Genomic DNA, 17,455 nt, shown 5'->3' with positions numbered 1-17,455 from the left:
TTTTCTACAAGCCTGCAGGTTTCATAACTCCAGTTGAGGGTGTTGTGTTCTAGAGTCTAGAGCCTCGGGTCACATCCTATGAACCTGTCCTTTCAGGCTCAGCCAACAGTTCCTTAGGCAGATCCTGGTTGACATGCTCTGTCAAGTAGCTTTGGATATCAAAAATGTCCTTTACCTAGAAGGCCTTGGGATAGAGAATAGTTGAATCGTGTCTATGACTCTGAGGGCACTGAGATCCTGTTCTCCTTCCTTTGGTACTAGCCAAATACATATCTCTTAGGCACTGTCATTTCCCTCTAATCATTGACAGATATACTCTAGCTTAAGAGCATTCTTCCCAAAGTCTGGTCACAGGAATATGCCTGCTTCATCTTGCAGAAACCAGTTGATAGGGAAGATATGAAACATCTAGATTCCTTTAGGTCTCTCTATGCTTAATGTTCCAGTTAGTGTCCAAGTTTAACCAGGAAAAAGCCAAATGGCAAAATGATGTATTACTACTGTTCAGCAGCTGCAGTGGACTTGATGGCATGGAGCTATCCACAGACATCCCATGAACTTAGCTGAAGGCTTTGTACACTAAGCAGAGCATTTGGGATCAACAGCCTCCAAAAATGATGGCATCAATAAAGACATTCTCTGGGGCTGCCAAGGCTGGGTCAACAATGGGAATCAGAATGCAGGTTCAGGGATCTCCTTCTCACCAGGTATCTAGGGATTTTCAATCCAGTAGGTTTTGGTGATATCAGGTAGGAGGGACAATTCCCACCCAGGCCATCACTGGTCCTACTACATTGATCAAAAGGGTGACTCTGCCAGTCTGCACCTCTACCTGTACCTGTGGCAGAGCAGCATGCTTGCTACCTGTACCCACAGCCCTGCCAGTCTCCCAGGGAGGCTGCTCTATCCAAAGACACAGGTAAGACCCCTTCTCCAATATCCACACCAGCTAGAAACCCCACAGAGCTCAGCAGGCATGGGATATGTCCTGCCCTGCCAGAGCTCCATCACCCTTCTGGTTAGCACCTCAGTCTATACCTCGGGCAGATCAACATGACTGATTCCTGACATCAAAGGACTACCTGTCTCCCAGGACGTCTACCTTAACCAGGGACACAGGACACCAGCTCTAACCAAGAGCACAGGAAGCCAGCTCAAATCAGAAACCCAGCTCTGCCTGCCTCATAGGAGGCCTGCTGTAACCTGAACACACAGTTCAACCTGCCTCAAAGGAGGTCTGCTCCAAACTTGGGCACCCAGCCCAGTGAACACCAGAGGTAACCAACGGGCAAAAGGCAAGTGCAAGAACGTAATCAACAGACACCAATGCAATTTGGCACCATCAGAACCCAGCTCTCCTATCAGAGCAAGCTCTGGATACCCTAATACATCTGAACAGCAAGATTGGAGGGGGCTGGGAGGGAGCAACATTTGGAGTGGACATACAAATCGATTAGTAATAAAAAATGAAGTTGGGAAAAAAATGAGCCTCAAGAAACTGAAGAAAAACAAGAGTTAGTCTGGATTATGGCCACTGCATTGGGATTGCTGGTGCAGAGTTAAGCTTCACTGTCAAACTGCATCTAGGTGCTGTCATCTCGCAAATATTCCACTTTCCTGCTTGGTGAGGCAGGCTGCACCATAGCCAGATTGGTCCTGACACAGGCCCTGGGGAACATAGCTGCCACATTACACTTCTTCCCCTCTCCTATTTCAGGTGATGTTTCCAGAGTATATCTAGGGATTGCATTTCAAGGGTCCTCTTAAAGCTCCACTCGCTATCAGGATAGCTGCAGATGCTTCATGTCCAGGATTTGATGACTGTATGAACAGCCACCGTGGTGAAAGTGTGAGCTCCTTTAAGGTCCCGACTTTCACCGAGCGCTCACACAAAGGTCTTTCTAGGTAGGAAAGCAAAAATATTTATTAAGGGTCTGCCATAAAGGTATAAAATAAAATTGCTGATTATAACATCAGTGATACAGATTTTCAACAACAACAACAACAAAAAAATGCAAGCAGCATCATATTAGTCTCGTTTCTGTTATAGTAAAGTGCCCTTACCTATGTATGTTATAAATAAAAGATAGGTGGTAAATATAGCATTTTCTCCAGCACCTTGGAAGGGCACCATGGCTAAATTACAATAGAAGAAATGGAAACGGAATTATCAAAGTAAAAAAAAAGCCAAGACTGTGGGTGAGAGGATTGCCTTATTTTATAGTCCACTTACACAAAAGCTAATTCAAACCATGAGCATCATTTGTCCCTTGTAAAGGCAATTCACTAATGACTGAATTATTTGGTGCTAGATCTAATTTCTTAAAGGTTCCACCACATTAATGATTCCATACTGGGGACAAACTTTCATTATTTGAACCTTTGGTGAATTTTTTTTCAGCCATATACAAGCCATAGTGACTTTGAGATTCATAGTAGAGCATTTGAAAACATTGGACTAGTATTTGGTCTTTAATTTAAGGAAGTCAGCTCCTTCCTGCATACTTGTCGATAAGGTAGACTTTATCAGTTATGAGAGACTTATTACTGGCTTGGGATTACTCAGGGAGGCCTGTGTATGTGTGTGTGTGTGTGTGTGTGTGTGTGTGTGTGTGTGTGTGTGTGTGTTGGGTAAGGCAGGTAGCAAAGTCATTAACGTACTTGTTAAACAAGCATGGTGGTCTTTGATTTTTTTCCAAGCACACATGTTTTTGTTTGTTTTTGTTTTTGTTTTTAATACAGGTATAGTGACAGGTACTTGTAATGTCAGTAGTGAGAATGCAGAGAGATAAGGGCTGTTCCCTAAGGCAAACCTTTCTTTCCCCACTTTGAATCGGATACTTTATGTATATCAAAGAGACCATCCCTACATTACACAATACTCAATCTAGAGTAGAAGAATAGATAGAACTAAGGAATCCAAAGAGCCAAGATTCCTTTTAGTCTGGCAACATGTTAGTCTATCCATCTCATCATGAGGAGACTTCACAAGATGATGTAGAGAAACCAGAACTGGAGTTTAGGCCGCTATACTGGCTGTGGGATCCTTCCAGTCCCAGTGAAGTATAAAGCAAGTTATTCTGTTTTTGATAATGAAAGCAGGTAAGCTACTAACTAGTGGAAGGTCCAAGTGAAGCTGTTGAAAACAAAGGATATAAAGGGTTTGTGTTTTTGTAAAATATAAGTGAATTGGATATTTAGGGGTTTTTATAGTATTAAGAGCTCTTTATTTTAGTTGAAAGTTTATTTTTACAATTTAAGTTTATGGATGGCACTGATAACACATTTATTGGAATCTATCAGGTTTAAGAGTAAGAAATTTGATATTGTATAAAACAATTCAAACATATTTACATATATGTGATTCAAAAACAGAATGTGGCATCAGAATAATGATATTGTGAGAAAAAAAAGAAAACCTGTTCTTCAATAAAATTAAGGATAACAGGAGGCAGTAAAAAATATTAAAATAAAGGTACTAATCGTGGCTTTTTGTTTTATTATGTTTCTTCTTTTTTCTATGAAACTAAGTACATGTATGCAGATTGTGTTGGCTGTTATAGGAATGTTAGAAAAATAGTAACAAATTTGACTTCATGCATATTTGCATTTGGTTACCTGAATATTAACTGAGCAGCTATTCTGTGAAAGGATATTAGTAAGCACAAAAGAAGCAGAACAAAAAGACTCAACCATTGTATATCAAATGTTAAAGACTAAAGAGTGTCCATCATACAGGTGGGTGTAATGTTAGCACTGGAGAAGTAAAGACTGATCTCTGGCACCTACCAGCCAGTCACTTACACAGTGAACGCCAGGCCAGGAAACTCCAGGCCCTGTCTCAAAAAAAGTCGCTTGACAGTGCATAAGGATTGACACTTGAGGCTGACCACTGGCATCTACATATGTGAAATGGCCTTCATACAGACTCACATCTGAACACACTCACACATACACACACACACACATAAACACACACATACACACAAAGAGAAAGAGAGAGACAGAGAGAGAGAGAGAGAGACAGAGACAGAGAGACAGAGAGACAGAGGGAGAGGGAGAGGGAGAGGGAGAGACACATAGAGAAAGACACACGAGACAGAGATACAAAGAAACAGAGACACACAAAGAGAGACAGACAGAGACAGATACACAGTAACAGAGACACATGGAGAATCTGTAATAGAAGGAAGGTGATCAGATACTTTCTAAGAAAAGCTAAATGAGAGGAGAAAATATGTGGGTCTCCAAATGAGGACGCCTAGTATAACTTTCCACTATAAGGTAATATTAACATTGGACACTTGCATATCCCTCAGTGGCAGGTGCATTTATGTTGACTGCATGGCAGCTTGATGAGAATGTAGATAGATGTTCAGGGCTGAGATTCTTCATGTAGATCAGAGAGAATCTCCTTATGGGGTACACAGAAAGAATGTCCTGTGCTCTTTGAGGTTAGAAACTCAGAACACAGCACTTTTTGTTATATCAACTAAAAGGATATTTAAATTTTTGTTTTCACTCATGCATTTGTGTTCATGTGTGTGTGTGTGTGTGTGTGTGTGTGTGTATACAAGCAAATCAGATATGGATTTTTTGAGTAATGGTTAAATAAATGATCATAGGAACACATTTAGGTATACTCAAACGGTAGCCAGAGGGTTGCATGGACCCCAGGATATCTCTGAATGTGGCCCAGAACACTTACAGATTACAACACCATATTGCAATATCAAAAGGTTGGTCCACTGGGGCAGAAAGACAGATTCAGTCTTTAAATAGAATCCTAGAAGATGTATCCTGGAAAGACACCTCTACTGAAAATATGATTTAATGGGGGACCTGGCTCTTATATTTTCTTTGTAAGTAGCATTTTGAGCTTATTTGTTGCTTCATATCCTAGAGTGTTAAATTTTTTTTAATGTTTTGGATTAAAAAATTATCAGTGTGGAGTGGTATCCTCTGTGCCTAAAACAACTGTAATAATGGTTTTAATGGTAGACATCTCTTAAAGTCTCGGTGCACTGCAGGCATGGTGCCAGGTGGTTTGCATACACTAACTGCACACTACTAACATTATAAGATAGATCCTGTGACTTGATCTTGTAGATGTATTGCCTGAGGCTCATAGTGTGTGGTAATGTATCCAAACTCACCCATCTGTTAAATGAATAACTTGTGCCTAAATTCTGAGTATCAAGTACTCTAAGAGCCCACTTTATCCAACTTTCCCAAAATTGATGCTGAGCTTGAACTTAACCATAATTTGCTATCCCCTACTATTCCAAAATAGAGTTCATATGACTGAAAAGATGGACCTTAACAAAAATCCTGAATTAGAACACAAAATCTAATCAATAAAAATGTAAAAGGAACTGAGAAGAGTGAATGAAAGAGAAAAGGAGATAATATGGACTCTAAAGATCTAAGGCTCAGAAAATCATCTGGCTATATTCTTCTGTGAGGAAAGCAAGTGTCTTAGAAGGCAAAAAAAATATTAAAATTATCAGTGTGTTCTCTGATATGACAATAATTATCTTGAGATTCTTGTCATAAAAATGTTTTAGTAGAGCCCAAGAACACAGGCAAAGTTGAGGACATCTTAGTATATTGTAAAATATTAGTTATTGCCAAAATAAAAATAAAACCAATAGAATATACTGTTAAGAACAAACAGTTCATCATATTGTTAAAAAGATTAACTGGTAGCTGGCCAAGATCATTAGGTTAATATATTTTAACACTGTTTTTCTTCCATTTCAATTCAGTTTCTATCAGTTATCAGATTGTTATCACATCGGCTTTAAGACTGTGTTTATTAATTTTCAGAGATTTTTTTACTTGGTTTTATTTTATGTGTATGGGTGTTTTGTCTGCATGTATATTTGTGCACTTTGTGTATGCCTTGTGACTCTGGGTACTAGAAGGGGGCATTAGACTCACTTGAAATGGAGTTTCAGGTTGTCCTGAGCCACTCTGTAGGTGCTGGAAAAAAAGAAAAGAAAACCTCAGATCTGATGGAAGAACAAGTGGTCTTAACCATTGAACCATCTCTCTAGAAGCTAAAGGTGTTTTTAATGTCATTTGGTGCTATCACTTAGAAGTTACGTGGGAAGAAAAGTGTGAATTTATCAATTAAGTTCCTGTTTGTGTCTTGTCTTTCATTGAAATCTCTCAACTTCACATTCCTGGGAAAAGGACTTCTCAAGATTTGCAATCAGCAAATTGGTTATGTTTCTTCAGGGATATGTAATTTCCCTCAAAGCATTTTTTTTTTTTTTTGGTTTTCCCTCAAAGCATTTTTTAAAACAGGGTTTCTCTGTATCGCCCTGGCTGTCACTTTGTAGACCAGGCTGGCCTTGAACTCAGAAATCCACCTGTGTCTGCCTCTCTAGTCTTGGGATTAAAGGCATGCGTCACCAAGCCCAGCCCCTCAAAGCCTTTAAATAATAGATAACGGTCAAGATTAACAAGGAGTGAGGAGACAGTCATTCCACAATCATTTGGAAATTTAAGAAAGATGACAGTGTATAAAATGTGATGTAAATAAATAAAATAATTTAAAAAGAAACTGACCTGTAAATAAATATTTTGAAATGTAATGAGCATAAATCAGGACTAGTAGAAAGATACATGGGACACAAGTGATCCTTGTTATCCATTCTTGACGTTAACAAAAGGACTTTCCCACTTTTAACTTAGAACTCTTAGGGAGAAACAACGTTTAATAGGAAAGCCAGAGAAGTCCCAAAACAGGCCATTTGTCCGGGTCAGCATGTGACTGTGAACTCCATGTAGTGTGCATCCTAGAAAGACTTCCTCGTGTAGCTACTACAAAATGTTCAGCTCTGTATTCCCTAGGAAGTCCCGTTTAGAACAATATGTTAAGCTTGATTTCTTCCTGGAAAATTTCAGGGAAGTGAGGTCACAAAGGAATGGGAGCAGCCTTAAATTTTGCTAGAGGAGGAATTCTAGTGCCTGATAAGAATGTAAAGACTTTATTTATAGATTCTATATCTTATGTCTTAACCAGTCAGTGATAAAATCCAGGAAATGTTTTTTAACAAAATGAAATTTTGTTTGTAAAATGTTTATAATAATATAAAGGTGGATCATATACATGTTCAATAAAAAGCAGTATCTCAAAAAAATTTTAAAAAAAGAATGTAAATACTTTTAATGTTATGAGGTTGTGCTAAAAAAAATTGTGTGTGGGCGGGGCGGCGGGTCACATAACAATATCCCACCTGATTTTCGATTTTCCATACAAAACTACTCAGGTAATCTCAGGTAATCCTATGTGTGGCCTGAAATATCTCCAAATGAAAAGTTTTGATTTCTAGTTGGTAGAGCCCTAGTTCAACCAAGGAAGAATTTTGGAGAAAATCTGAATATGAGAGAAGATCCGTATAGGCCATCCTCAGGGTCGGCTCCACAAACGGAGTTTCGAGTCTTTCTCCAGGGTTCCTGCAGAAGGCATTCTCTGAGGGTTGCCTCCATTGCCTATGCGGGGGCTGCGGAGGTTTATTTGGGCTTGGTGAAGAGACTTGAGAGACTTGGGTGAATAAGGTGAGGCTTTTCCAGCTCTTCTGTCTATCAATGCATGCTGAGGGACTCTGATTCTGAAGCAGTGTGGTCCCTAGGCAACGCACCCCTGCGCTTAGCTCAGGAGACCCTGGGCCAACAGCGCCGGATATAGTTCTTCCTCATTTCCGTTTGGGGAGGCAAGGGCGAGGATCTCGGGCAGTCTCCACGAGGAGAAGGAGGAGGTGGAGGAGAAGCTGCTGCCGCCACTGCTGCTGTGTCCGCCTGCTCTGCTGAGGGGGAATTTCGCTTAGCAATCAAGGTAAGGTCCCCGAAGCGACTGACCCATCACCCCCGAGAGAGGAGACCCCAGAAAATGGTCTTTCCCGACTCTCGTCGTCCTCCTTTATCCCTCGTCTTTAACCTTCTTCTAGAACGCTTACTCCATAGCCCTCATCACAGCAGGCTCTGGAGATGGCCTGGGCCAGAGCTGAACTGAACTGGAGCATTATTTCCAGTTGGAAAGTCTCAGAGAGTAGAGAGGTTCCCAGTACCTCACACCTCCGCGTTCCCCCACGCACTCCCTGCCCCCGAGCACCCATACCACCACACACCACCCGCGTCCCCAGCCCCCATGCCCTTCCACACACTTGTGTTCCAGCCCCGCAGGACCCCCACGCCCCCACATTCCCTAGCCCCCGAACACCCCCATGTTCCCCAGCCCCCATGCCACCACACACCACCCTTGTCCTCAGCCCCACGCCCCTCCATATCCCTGCGTTCTGTCCCCCACAATTCCCCACAGCCTCACATTTCCCCAAGGCCCTCGGTTCGCCCACCCCATGGCCCCCCTGCCACCACACACCCGCATCCCTCTCCTATTCCTCCCCTGTGAATCCCCTACGCCCCTCCACACCCCTGTGTTTCACTCCCCACACCCTCCTTCGTTCCCACCCTTGCCCATGCACGCCCAGGAAAGACTAGAAAGGTCAAACAGCTCAGAGGCTTTTCCGACTTTTTCTGTGTAGGCTCGAGGACCCATCTCCCTGGTAGAAGGAGAAAACCAACTGTGGTTGCCAACTTACGCCCACGCGGCTTGAGTCCCCCACGGTAAATATTTTTTTTTTTTTTTTTAAAGAAAAGCCCTGATACCAGAGGGGGGAGGGGCTGCTGAATAGGCGAGGTCTTTGTTCTGTTTCTTGAATATTTTTGTTTGTTTGGGAGTTTAAAATGTTTGCTTTTTGGTTTTGTTTAGTTTTTAGTTTAGTTTGTCGCTCTGGCTGGCCTGGAGCTCAAATGTGTGTACCAGGATGAGTTTGAGCCCATAGAGATCTCCCTGCCTCTGCCTCCAGAGGGCTGAGATTAAAGGCATGAGCTGCCAGGGCCAGGCAGAAGCAATCAGGAGTCAAAATAGGGGAGGAAGCATCGGCCCCTGATGTTAGCTTTGGGAATCTTCAGCAAGGTAGTCAGATATGGTGCATACTTCCCTTCTAATGACTCAGCAAGATGATGGCTTGGGTTTTAAAATTGGAGACTCAGGTCAGTGGGGGGGGGGGGGGGGATTCTAAATCTTACTAGTTCTGTGTAGCGCTTGAGAGCTGGATTCCAAGAGTTAGACCTAAGATTCCCATCCCTGCTCCCAGCACATGTTGGACAGCAGAGCAGAATTCCCAAAAGGTGAAAGTGCCTCAGTGTAGAAATGGGAATCTGTTCAATATTTAGTTTCAAAATGTTTTTGCATGTGTGTGTGTGTGTGTGTGTGTGTGTGTTCAGCTTATGTGTTGGTATCTGAGTGTGCAGATGACAGGACAACTTTCAGGAGACAGTCTTCTTTTTCTAGGAAACAAATTTGGGTTATTAGGCTTAACCAGTGAGCCATCTCACAGGCCTGCCTCTTCTCTTCTCAGTATATAACAGAGAGAGTTGCAGTGACTCAGCTGCCAGCTAGAGTCTTAGGGTCACATTTTGCAGGATCAGCCTTGAGAATCCAGGGTTAGCATGATCAGGTTTAGATAACACCTAATTTTATTGAGGGAGGGGCTCAGAGACATTAATAGCTGATTTAATTGGAGAGCACCCATTCAGCATTATTAGGGGAAATGGTTGCTAACAAGAATTAATTTGGTAGAGGTGTGAAGAGGTCTTTCTGCCACATAAGTCCTTATGTCTACCTGTGAGTCATTCAAGGTATGGATATGGTAACACAAGTCTCATTATCTTGTCTAAAGCATGTAAAGACAGTGATTGGGCAACCTCAGTTTTACAGGTAGAAAATTCCCATTTAGTTCCAGGAGCCAAGGAAAGGAGTCTGACAACTCTTAGCATCCTCTTACCGCATGATAAAATAGCACACATTCATTTTCCTGGTCAACCAGTCAGCCTTGGGAGACTACAGCAAGCAGATGAGACTGCAGGCCTGCAAAGAAATATTTTAGAGTGTCACAGAAACGTGAGCACCTTTAGTTTGAGCAGATAAGCAGTAAGTAAAGACAAGGAGGAGATTAGGGGAGGACTTAGAGAAGTATCAATCTAATAAGAAAGTAATATCCACAGTCCTTTTCCTCTCTATATTAGGAAACGCCAAGTAGAACTCACGAGATATATTGCCCTCTTACATCTATCCCTGGGGAGTCAGAAAAAGGAAGGCTTTGCAATAAGGCTGGAGGAATCAGATGGGCTGAGGAGTGAGCTTAAACCTTGCCTGAATGAGAGCTAAAGAGACTCATGACCTCCTAACAGTAGGGTCCCATAGAGGGTACCTATGGCTGTATGAAGTTCATATTATCTTTTGTCACAGGGTTCTGAGGGAGGTAAAAATACTAATCTGATTTGAAAGGCATCAGGTCAGTAGGGGAGATTTCCAGATACTAATGAGGAATTTAGAGTACTCACAACCCACATTGCAAGAGAACCCAGAGTCCCTCCTTACTGCATCTACACAAGGCTTCCGACATAGTAGTTCCCTTCGGTTTTCCCCAAGACTAACAGAAAAATGCAAGGGGTGGGGAGGGCTTGGTCTGACAATCAGCAAGGGGAAAAATTTAGGTATTCTTAAGACTCAAATTGAAGACCTGGAAAGAGCATTGTGAGTGAAACCACACGTGATTGGGCCTTAACATACCTGCTAAAGCTTTGGGCCTGTGGAAAATAGGGTGAAAGTATGGCTACCAAGAGGCACCCTCACATCTTCAGTTAGGTTTCAGTGAGGTTTAAATATAGAGTGGATAACCAGCCCTAGGCACTTCAGGATTCAAGGTATAAACAGTAGGTGAGGACTGAAGGTGTTTTTTTCCTCAATCCCCGGTATAAGGAAACAGTAGTATGGGGCTGTCTTTTTGGCACTCAGCCCTTGGAGCCTCAGAGCACAGTTGGTCAACTGAGATGTCTCTCATTTCTTTGTATCCTGTTTAAGTGAAATGAGATACTGTGTGTAATGGTACAGGAGGAAGGAGGGTTGTTTTTCTCCCCTAGGTGGAGACAAAATGAGAATTCTTAAGTGAGAAGTAAGGGGCCTGGAAATAAGAATAAGAGGTCCCCCATGCAACTGTTAGCAATATCTCCTTCTAGGAGCAGTGGGAGGAAAAACCCTCCTGCATTTTCTTTTCATGGATACTAGGGCTTGGAGTTGACATTTAGCTGCTGAGCAGCATTGGAAAGAGGTTCTAGAACCTGCCAAAAGTACCATTGTGCACTAAGAGGACCCTACCAGCTATTGCTATTACTAAGCTAGCTCTAGCGGAGCCTGACTGGCTGAATCCTAGACACATTATACCTTCCTTCACTGTTTTCTTAGGCTATGACAGGCCATGTCTCCTAGAATAGTGATACTATGTTTGTACAGGAACCTATAGAATATAGGCAGGTTGTTAAAAGCCACGGTGCTATGATCCTCCTGACGAAAAGTACTTACAGGATCTCATTATCCTTCCTCCAGGTCCCAAAAGTAATTGATTTCCAGACCACACTCCTATCTGCTGTCTCTTGCCACAGCCGTCATGCCCAGGGGACAAAAGAGTAAGGCCCGTGCTCGTGAGAAGCGTCGCCTGGTCCAGGATGAGGCCCAGGAGCTCCAGGATGCTCAAGCCAAGGCAGGAGAGAAAGGAAAGTCCCCCTCCTGCTCTAATCAGGATTCTGGAGATGCTGTTGCAAGCACCTCTACTGCTGGCTTCCCTCAAAAGTCTAAATCTCAGGGTGAGGCACCCACCACCACTGCTAGGAAAGGTGGTACCTGCAGAAGATCTCGTAAAAGTACCAGAGGTCCAAGGGAGGAAAGTACCAGTTGCACTAGGGTCCCCCGCTTCAGTGAGAATCCACAGAATGATCTTCTGACAAGGAAGACAGGAATGCTGATGCAGTACCTGCTCTGCAAGTACAAAATGAAACAGCCAGCATCTAAGGGAGAAATGCTCAAAGTGATCAACAGAAGGTTCAAGGAGCAGTTGCCTGAGATCCTCAAGAAAGCCTCTGAGCGCATTCAGCTAGTTTTTGGTCTTGAGGTGAAAGAAATTAAGCCCAATGGTGGCTACTACACCCTTGTTAGCAAGTTAGATCCCAGTGTCGGTAATGCTCTGACCACTAGCCTGCCATTTCCCCAGAACGGGCTTTTGATGCCTCTTCTGGGTGTGATCTTCTTAAATGGCAACCGTGCCTCTGAGGCAGAGATCTGGGAATTCCTTAATGTCTTGGGAATTTATGATGGGAAGGTGCACATAATCTTTGGGGAGCCCCGGAAGCTCATCACCAGAGATCTGGTTAAGGAAAAGTACCTGGTATACCAAAAGGAGGCCAACAGTGATCCCCCATCCTTTGAGTTCCTTTGGGGTCCCCGAGCCTATGCTGAAACTACCAAGATGAAAATCCTGGAGTTTTTAGCCGAGGTCAATGAGACCGTTCCTCAGGCCTTCCCAACCCATTATGAGGAGGCTTTGAGAGATCAGGAAGAGAGAGCCCAAGCCGAAGCTGTAGGCAGTCCTGGCACTAGTGCCAAAGATAAGGCAGAGGCTAAAGTCACACTGGTTGACTCCTCTTGCAAATATCAGGCTGAGTCTAAAGTCACACTAGTGGACTCTTCTTGTAAAGATCAGGCTGAGTCTAAAGTCACACTTGTTGACCCCTCTTGCAAAGATAATGCCAAGTCTAAGGTCACACTTGGCTCCTCTCGCAAATACAAGGCCAAGTCTAAAGTCCCACTGGTTGACTCCTCTTGCAAAGATCAGGCTGAGTCTAAAGTCACACTAGTGGACTCTTCTTGTAAAGATCAGGCTGAGTCTAAAGTCACACGTGTTGACCCCTCTTGCAAAGATAATGCCAAGTCTAAGGTCACACTTGGCTCCTCTCGCAAATACAAGGCCAAGTCTAAAGTCACACTTGTTGACTCCTCTGGAAAAGATAAGGCTGTCTAGAGTCGTACCTGACTCCTCTTGCTCCTGCAGAGATGAGAGGCAGATATGTCTTTAGGTTTAGAACAGGGTTTTTCACCTTAAAAGTAGTGAGAGGCTGATAGTTCATAATACACATCTTATTGTGCTTTAGTTTATACCTTAGCTTTTTAAATGTTTCTCTTTTCTTAGAATCCTTATATTGGTTCAGGACTCACAGGTATAAATTACCTATATCAGTTATTGCTGTAAGATTTTAAGTATAAGAATTTTGGTATTCTGTATTACACTGTTAAAACCCTGGAATCTTTAAGTTGATGAGCAAGCACCCATTACTTTGTAACGAAAGGAGCATTTCTTTGAAACATGTGAGAGAGTAATTTGTTTCTTAAAATAGACGAAAACAAAGAGAAATGTGTAAACCGTCATTTTCCCTTATTCACTTTGTTTTTATTTCACTTTTTGGTAAAGTTTGAAGAAATGTACTCAGTTGTTGTTAGCTGAATAAAATTGCAAACAGAAAAAGAGATTTTATTCTTTGCTCAATAGATCATTGGTTCTCTGCTGGGCCATGATTGTAGGGGAACGGGTAGGAGAGAGCGCACATCTGGCCAGAGTTCCGGTGCTCTGGGTGGGTAGACATGGGAGGACCCCCGGATGCTTTCCACGCAGCCCTGGGTGGGCATCTGACTGTGTGAAGCCACTGAGCCCACATGTCGAGGGGTGGACAAAGGGCAGCTCCCGGTACCAGATACTCAGTCTCCAACATCCCAAGCTGGATATAGCAGAGGGGCTGAGAACCGAATAGGGGGCCCTGTGGTGACACTAGGCTCTGAGGGGAAAGGAAGAGAGGGCAGAGGGAGAATGGGGTGGTTCCCACACAGGGGAGTGTCTTTAGTCTGGTCCTTGATGAACAAAGACAGTCTATGATTTTAGAGCTTTATTGTAGGAAGGCAGGATGAAAGAAGATGAAAAGAGACAGAGAGCCTGGCCAAGGCCAAGAGGAGAGAAGGGGGAAGGTAGAGAGAGAAAGAATGGTGAAGGTTTACAGAGAGGTAAAAGCTTAGAGAATTAGAGAGCAAGGAGGGGCCAAGCAGACCCTCTTATGGTGGGCTGCTATCTTGCTGTTGTTAGATAACTATGAGGAGGAGTCTAGTCAGAAGGTCAGAATCTTGGGACAATGTCTACTTGCTTGCTAGCCACATGACTTCTCTTGTGGGGGTTGTAGGGGTGGTAACTTTGAAAGGTGCCAGGGGTCGTGGACACATGATTGAAAACCTACCATCCCATGTAGCTGGTAATTACCACCTACCACCCATCGGGGGTTTAAGACCTCAGTTCAACTGGAGACCAGCCTCATTGTGCATAGTCCATTGCCCCACAGTTCTCATTAATTGCTTATCTGCTCTTGGAAGACTCTGCTAATAGTGACAATTTTAAGAGACGCTTTCTCCTATCCATAGGTTCTAGAGTCTAAGAGGAATTATTATATAAAATGGTGTGGTACACTCACATAGAACAAAGTCAGGACAATGGCAAGGAAGGTCTAGATGAGAGTTGGCCAAATATAAATTCCCAAGTAATGTACTTTGGGGTTTAGAACATAAGTTATTTGTTTGGAGGTCATTTTATTTATTTATTCTGATTTTTCTTTATTCTCATATACTACATCCTGACTGCAGACTCTGCTCCATCCCTTCCTCCCAACCCCCTCTCACCTTCCCTCTGCCTCACATCCACTGCTCTTTCATTTCCCTTCAGAAAAGAGCAGGCGTCCCAGAGATAACAACCCAATGAGGAATGTAACCACCTAGATGTCAAAGACTAGGCACAAATCCTTTTACCAAGGCTTGACAAGGCAAAATCAGTAGGAGATAAAAAGTCTTACAAGCAAGCAAATGAGTCAGAGATACCCACATACCCACTGTTAAGGATCCAACAAAATCTCTAAGCTAAACATGAGGATTTTAACTTGTGTGTATTCATAGGACCTATCACAGACTCATACAGGCCCCAGGGTTGCTCCTTTAGTCTCACAGCCCCTGTGAGCCCTGCTTAGTTGATTCTGTGGACCATTTTTTCCTGGCGTCCTTGACCCCTGGCTCCTACAAACCACCTCCTTGTTCCTCTGGGTTCCCCGGGCTCCACCCAATGTTTGCCTGTGGATCTTCGCATCTGTTTTTATCAGCTGCCAAAGGAAACATCTCAGATGATTATGCTAGGCTCCAGGCTGTGTATAGCAGATTATCATTAGAAGACGTTTCGTTGACTTTTTTTTCAGTTGTGTTTGGTTCTACCCTAGGTCTCTTAGCTTCTGGTTCCTGGTTATTCAGAGAGTGCCATGCCTGTGTTCCCTCTCCACTTAGGTTTCAAGTTAGACCAATCATTGATTAGCTACTCCCACAAGCTCTGAGCCAGAGCCATTTTCCCACCACATCTCACAAGCAGGACAAGTTGTGGGTCCTAGGTTTTGTGGCTGAGTTGGTGTCACAGTCCCACCACTGGGAGCCTACCTTGGTTACAGAAGATGGCCAGTTCCGGATCCATATCATCCATTACTAGTTCTCATTTCAGTAATTTTCCACTTGCAATGAAAATGATTACCACATCACCCCCTAAATTTCCAACTATTCGAGTAGTCTCTCCCTTTACTGTCTGTTTGTCTGTCCTCATAGTCTCTCCCTTTACTATCTGTTTGTCTGTCCTCACTCCAGTTATGGGTCCCTCCTGATTTAATCCCATCAGCTTCAAGCCCAGGTATAGATTTTGTACCTGCTTCCCGGGGAGATCAGTGTATCCCCCACTAGAACACATTTTATTTTATAATTTATTGTTTTAGAAAGTATTGATTCTTTGTGAGTTTCATGTCATCCATCCAAATTCCCCCATGTACCTTTGTATCTGTCTTCTGCCCTTGAAGAAAATAAAAGAAATAAACCAAAGCAAAGTATAGAAAACTTCTCATTGTGGAAACTGTAGTGTGCCACAGTGTGTCCCATAGTATACCCTTTTGTCTACACATACTTACTTGCAAATATTCCTTGCAATGATTCATTGGTCTGGTTTGAGACCTCTGGCTTCTGCTACACCAACAGTACTGGATCTTCACCAGGACTCTTCTCAGTTATCCAATGGATATCCTGCAGAAAGGGCCTTTTCACATACTTTTGATCTGGTGGTGTGGGTGAAGGTGAGCTGGCCCCCAAGAGCCTGAGGGCAGGAGAGCTGACCTTGCCCCTTGCATTGGATGATCTTTGGAACTGCAGGATGGGGCCTTTCACACAACTCCAGTAATTCCTAGATGAGGTAGATGTTGGGGTGGGCCAAGTCAAAGTCCTGGATCTCGGCCTGGGTGGCAAATGAGTTGGTCAGCTCTCCTTCACCTGCACCTGCACCTCACTCAATACTGCAGCTGGCCAGGGGTTGGGCTAGCTCTTCTGCATCCAGAGGCCAGCTCACCCACACCCACACCACCATAGCCAGCCCGACTGTGCTAACCAATTGAGGTGTGGTACTTACAGAGTTTATGTTAAATAAACTCTAGTTTACATAATGCTAGCATAATCATGATCAGGTGCCAGATTCTCATGAGGTGAGCCTCACAGTTGAAACACTAAACCTGAAATTGCAAGCTGTCCCTGATTGGTATAATTATAAAGCAGGGGAGATTCTCTGCATGGAGAAGGAATAAAAGCTCTGCTTTTCTGTGTTAGCATAGTTTAATATAATGTAGAAGTTAGTACTTTATGCATACTTTCAGAGTTTGGAGAAGTAGCAACTGAAGATAAACTCCTGAGGAGAAATACTGGGTGGCTCCTGGGCTGGTAGACCTTGACCTGAGTTGGCAGAGCCACCCATACCCTATTCCATTAATTAAGCATATATCCACAGTTGACTAAATTTTGTAGTGGTAAAAACACATTTTTTTTTTTATTTTTTAGGTATAGAGAGGTTAGAGATAGATAGGTATACTGCTCTTTCAAGCAGAGACACAGATTTTGAGATACATTCTGGTAAAATTCCTGACTTCATGTTGAATAATGTAGTTTTACTGAGAAAGTTGTAGTATTGTTTATCAGCATTTCAGTTGATTTAAAGGTTTTGCTTGTTTTTGTTTTTGGTCTGACTTCTCTATGAAATAAAAACCTTTGTAGAGATGAGAGTAACCTGTTCTAACATAGAAATGTAATCTAGCAAGAGCTGTTTTTCTGAAGGCCAAATGTTTGTAACTCATTTTGCCAGGTGTCATATATATATATACACACACACATACACACACACACACACACAGATACATATATATTATATGATTATACACGCACGCACACACACACACACACACACACACACACACACACACACACAAGATCTAACAATCCTACAAGTTGCAGTTTACCAGAGTCTTTAGTCAGATGCAAAGTGAACATATTTTGTGACCAATCAGTGAGAGGGCTAAGATCAAAATTGTGTTCATGATTCTGAAGAGTCATACTGCTTCATTTTTCCCAACTTCATACAGCTCTTGTGTATTAACTCATTTTCAGAACACAATG

The 17,455-nt window shown here is 42.9% G+C and overlaps 2 pseudogenes; one reads left to right on the top strand and one right to left on the bottom strand.

Annotated features, from left to right (window-relative positions):
- On the bottom strand, positions 92-1,703 carry Gm19044 (predicted gene, 19044; annotated as a pseudogene).
- Mageb10-ps (melanoma antigen, family B, 10, pseudogene) lies at positions 7,755-13,082 on the top strand (annotated as a pseudogene).
- Positions 13,083-17,455: the final 4,373 nt, after the last annotated feature.

This window comes from Mus musculus, chromosome X, assembly GCF_000001635.26.
Source record: "Mus musculus strain C57BL/6J chromosome X, GRCm38.p6 C57BL/6J".
Taxonomy (NCBI): Eukaryota; Metazoa; Chordata; class Mammalia; order Rodentia; family Muridae; genus Mus; species Mus musculus.
The sequence above is the reverse complement of the archived record's forward strand: the minus strand, read 5'-3'. Positions and strand labels throughout refer to the sequence as shown.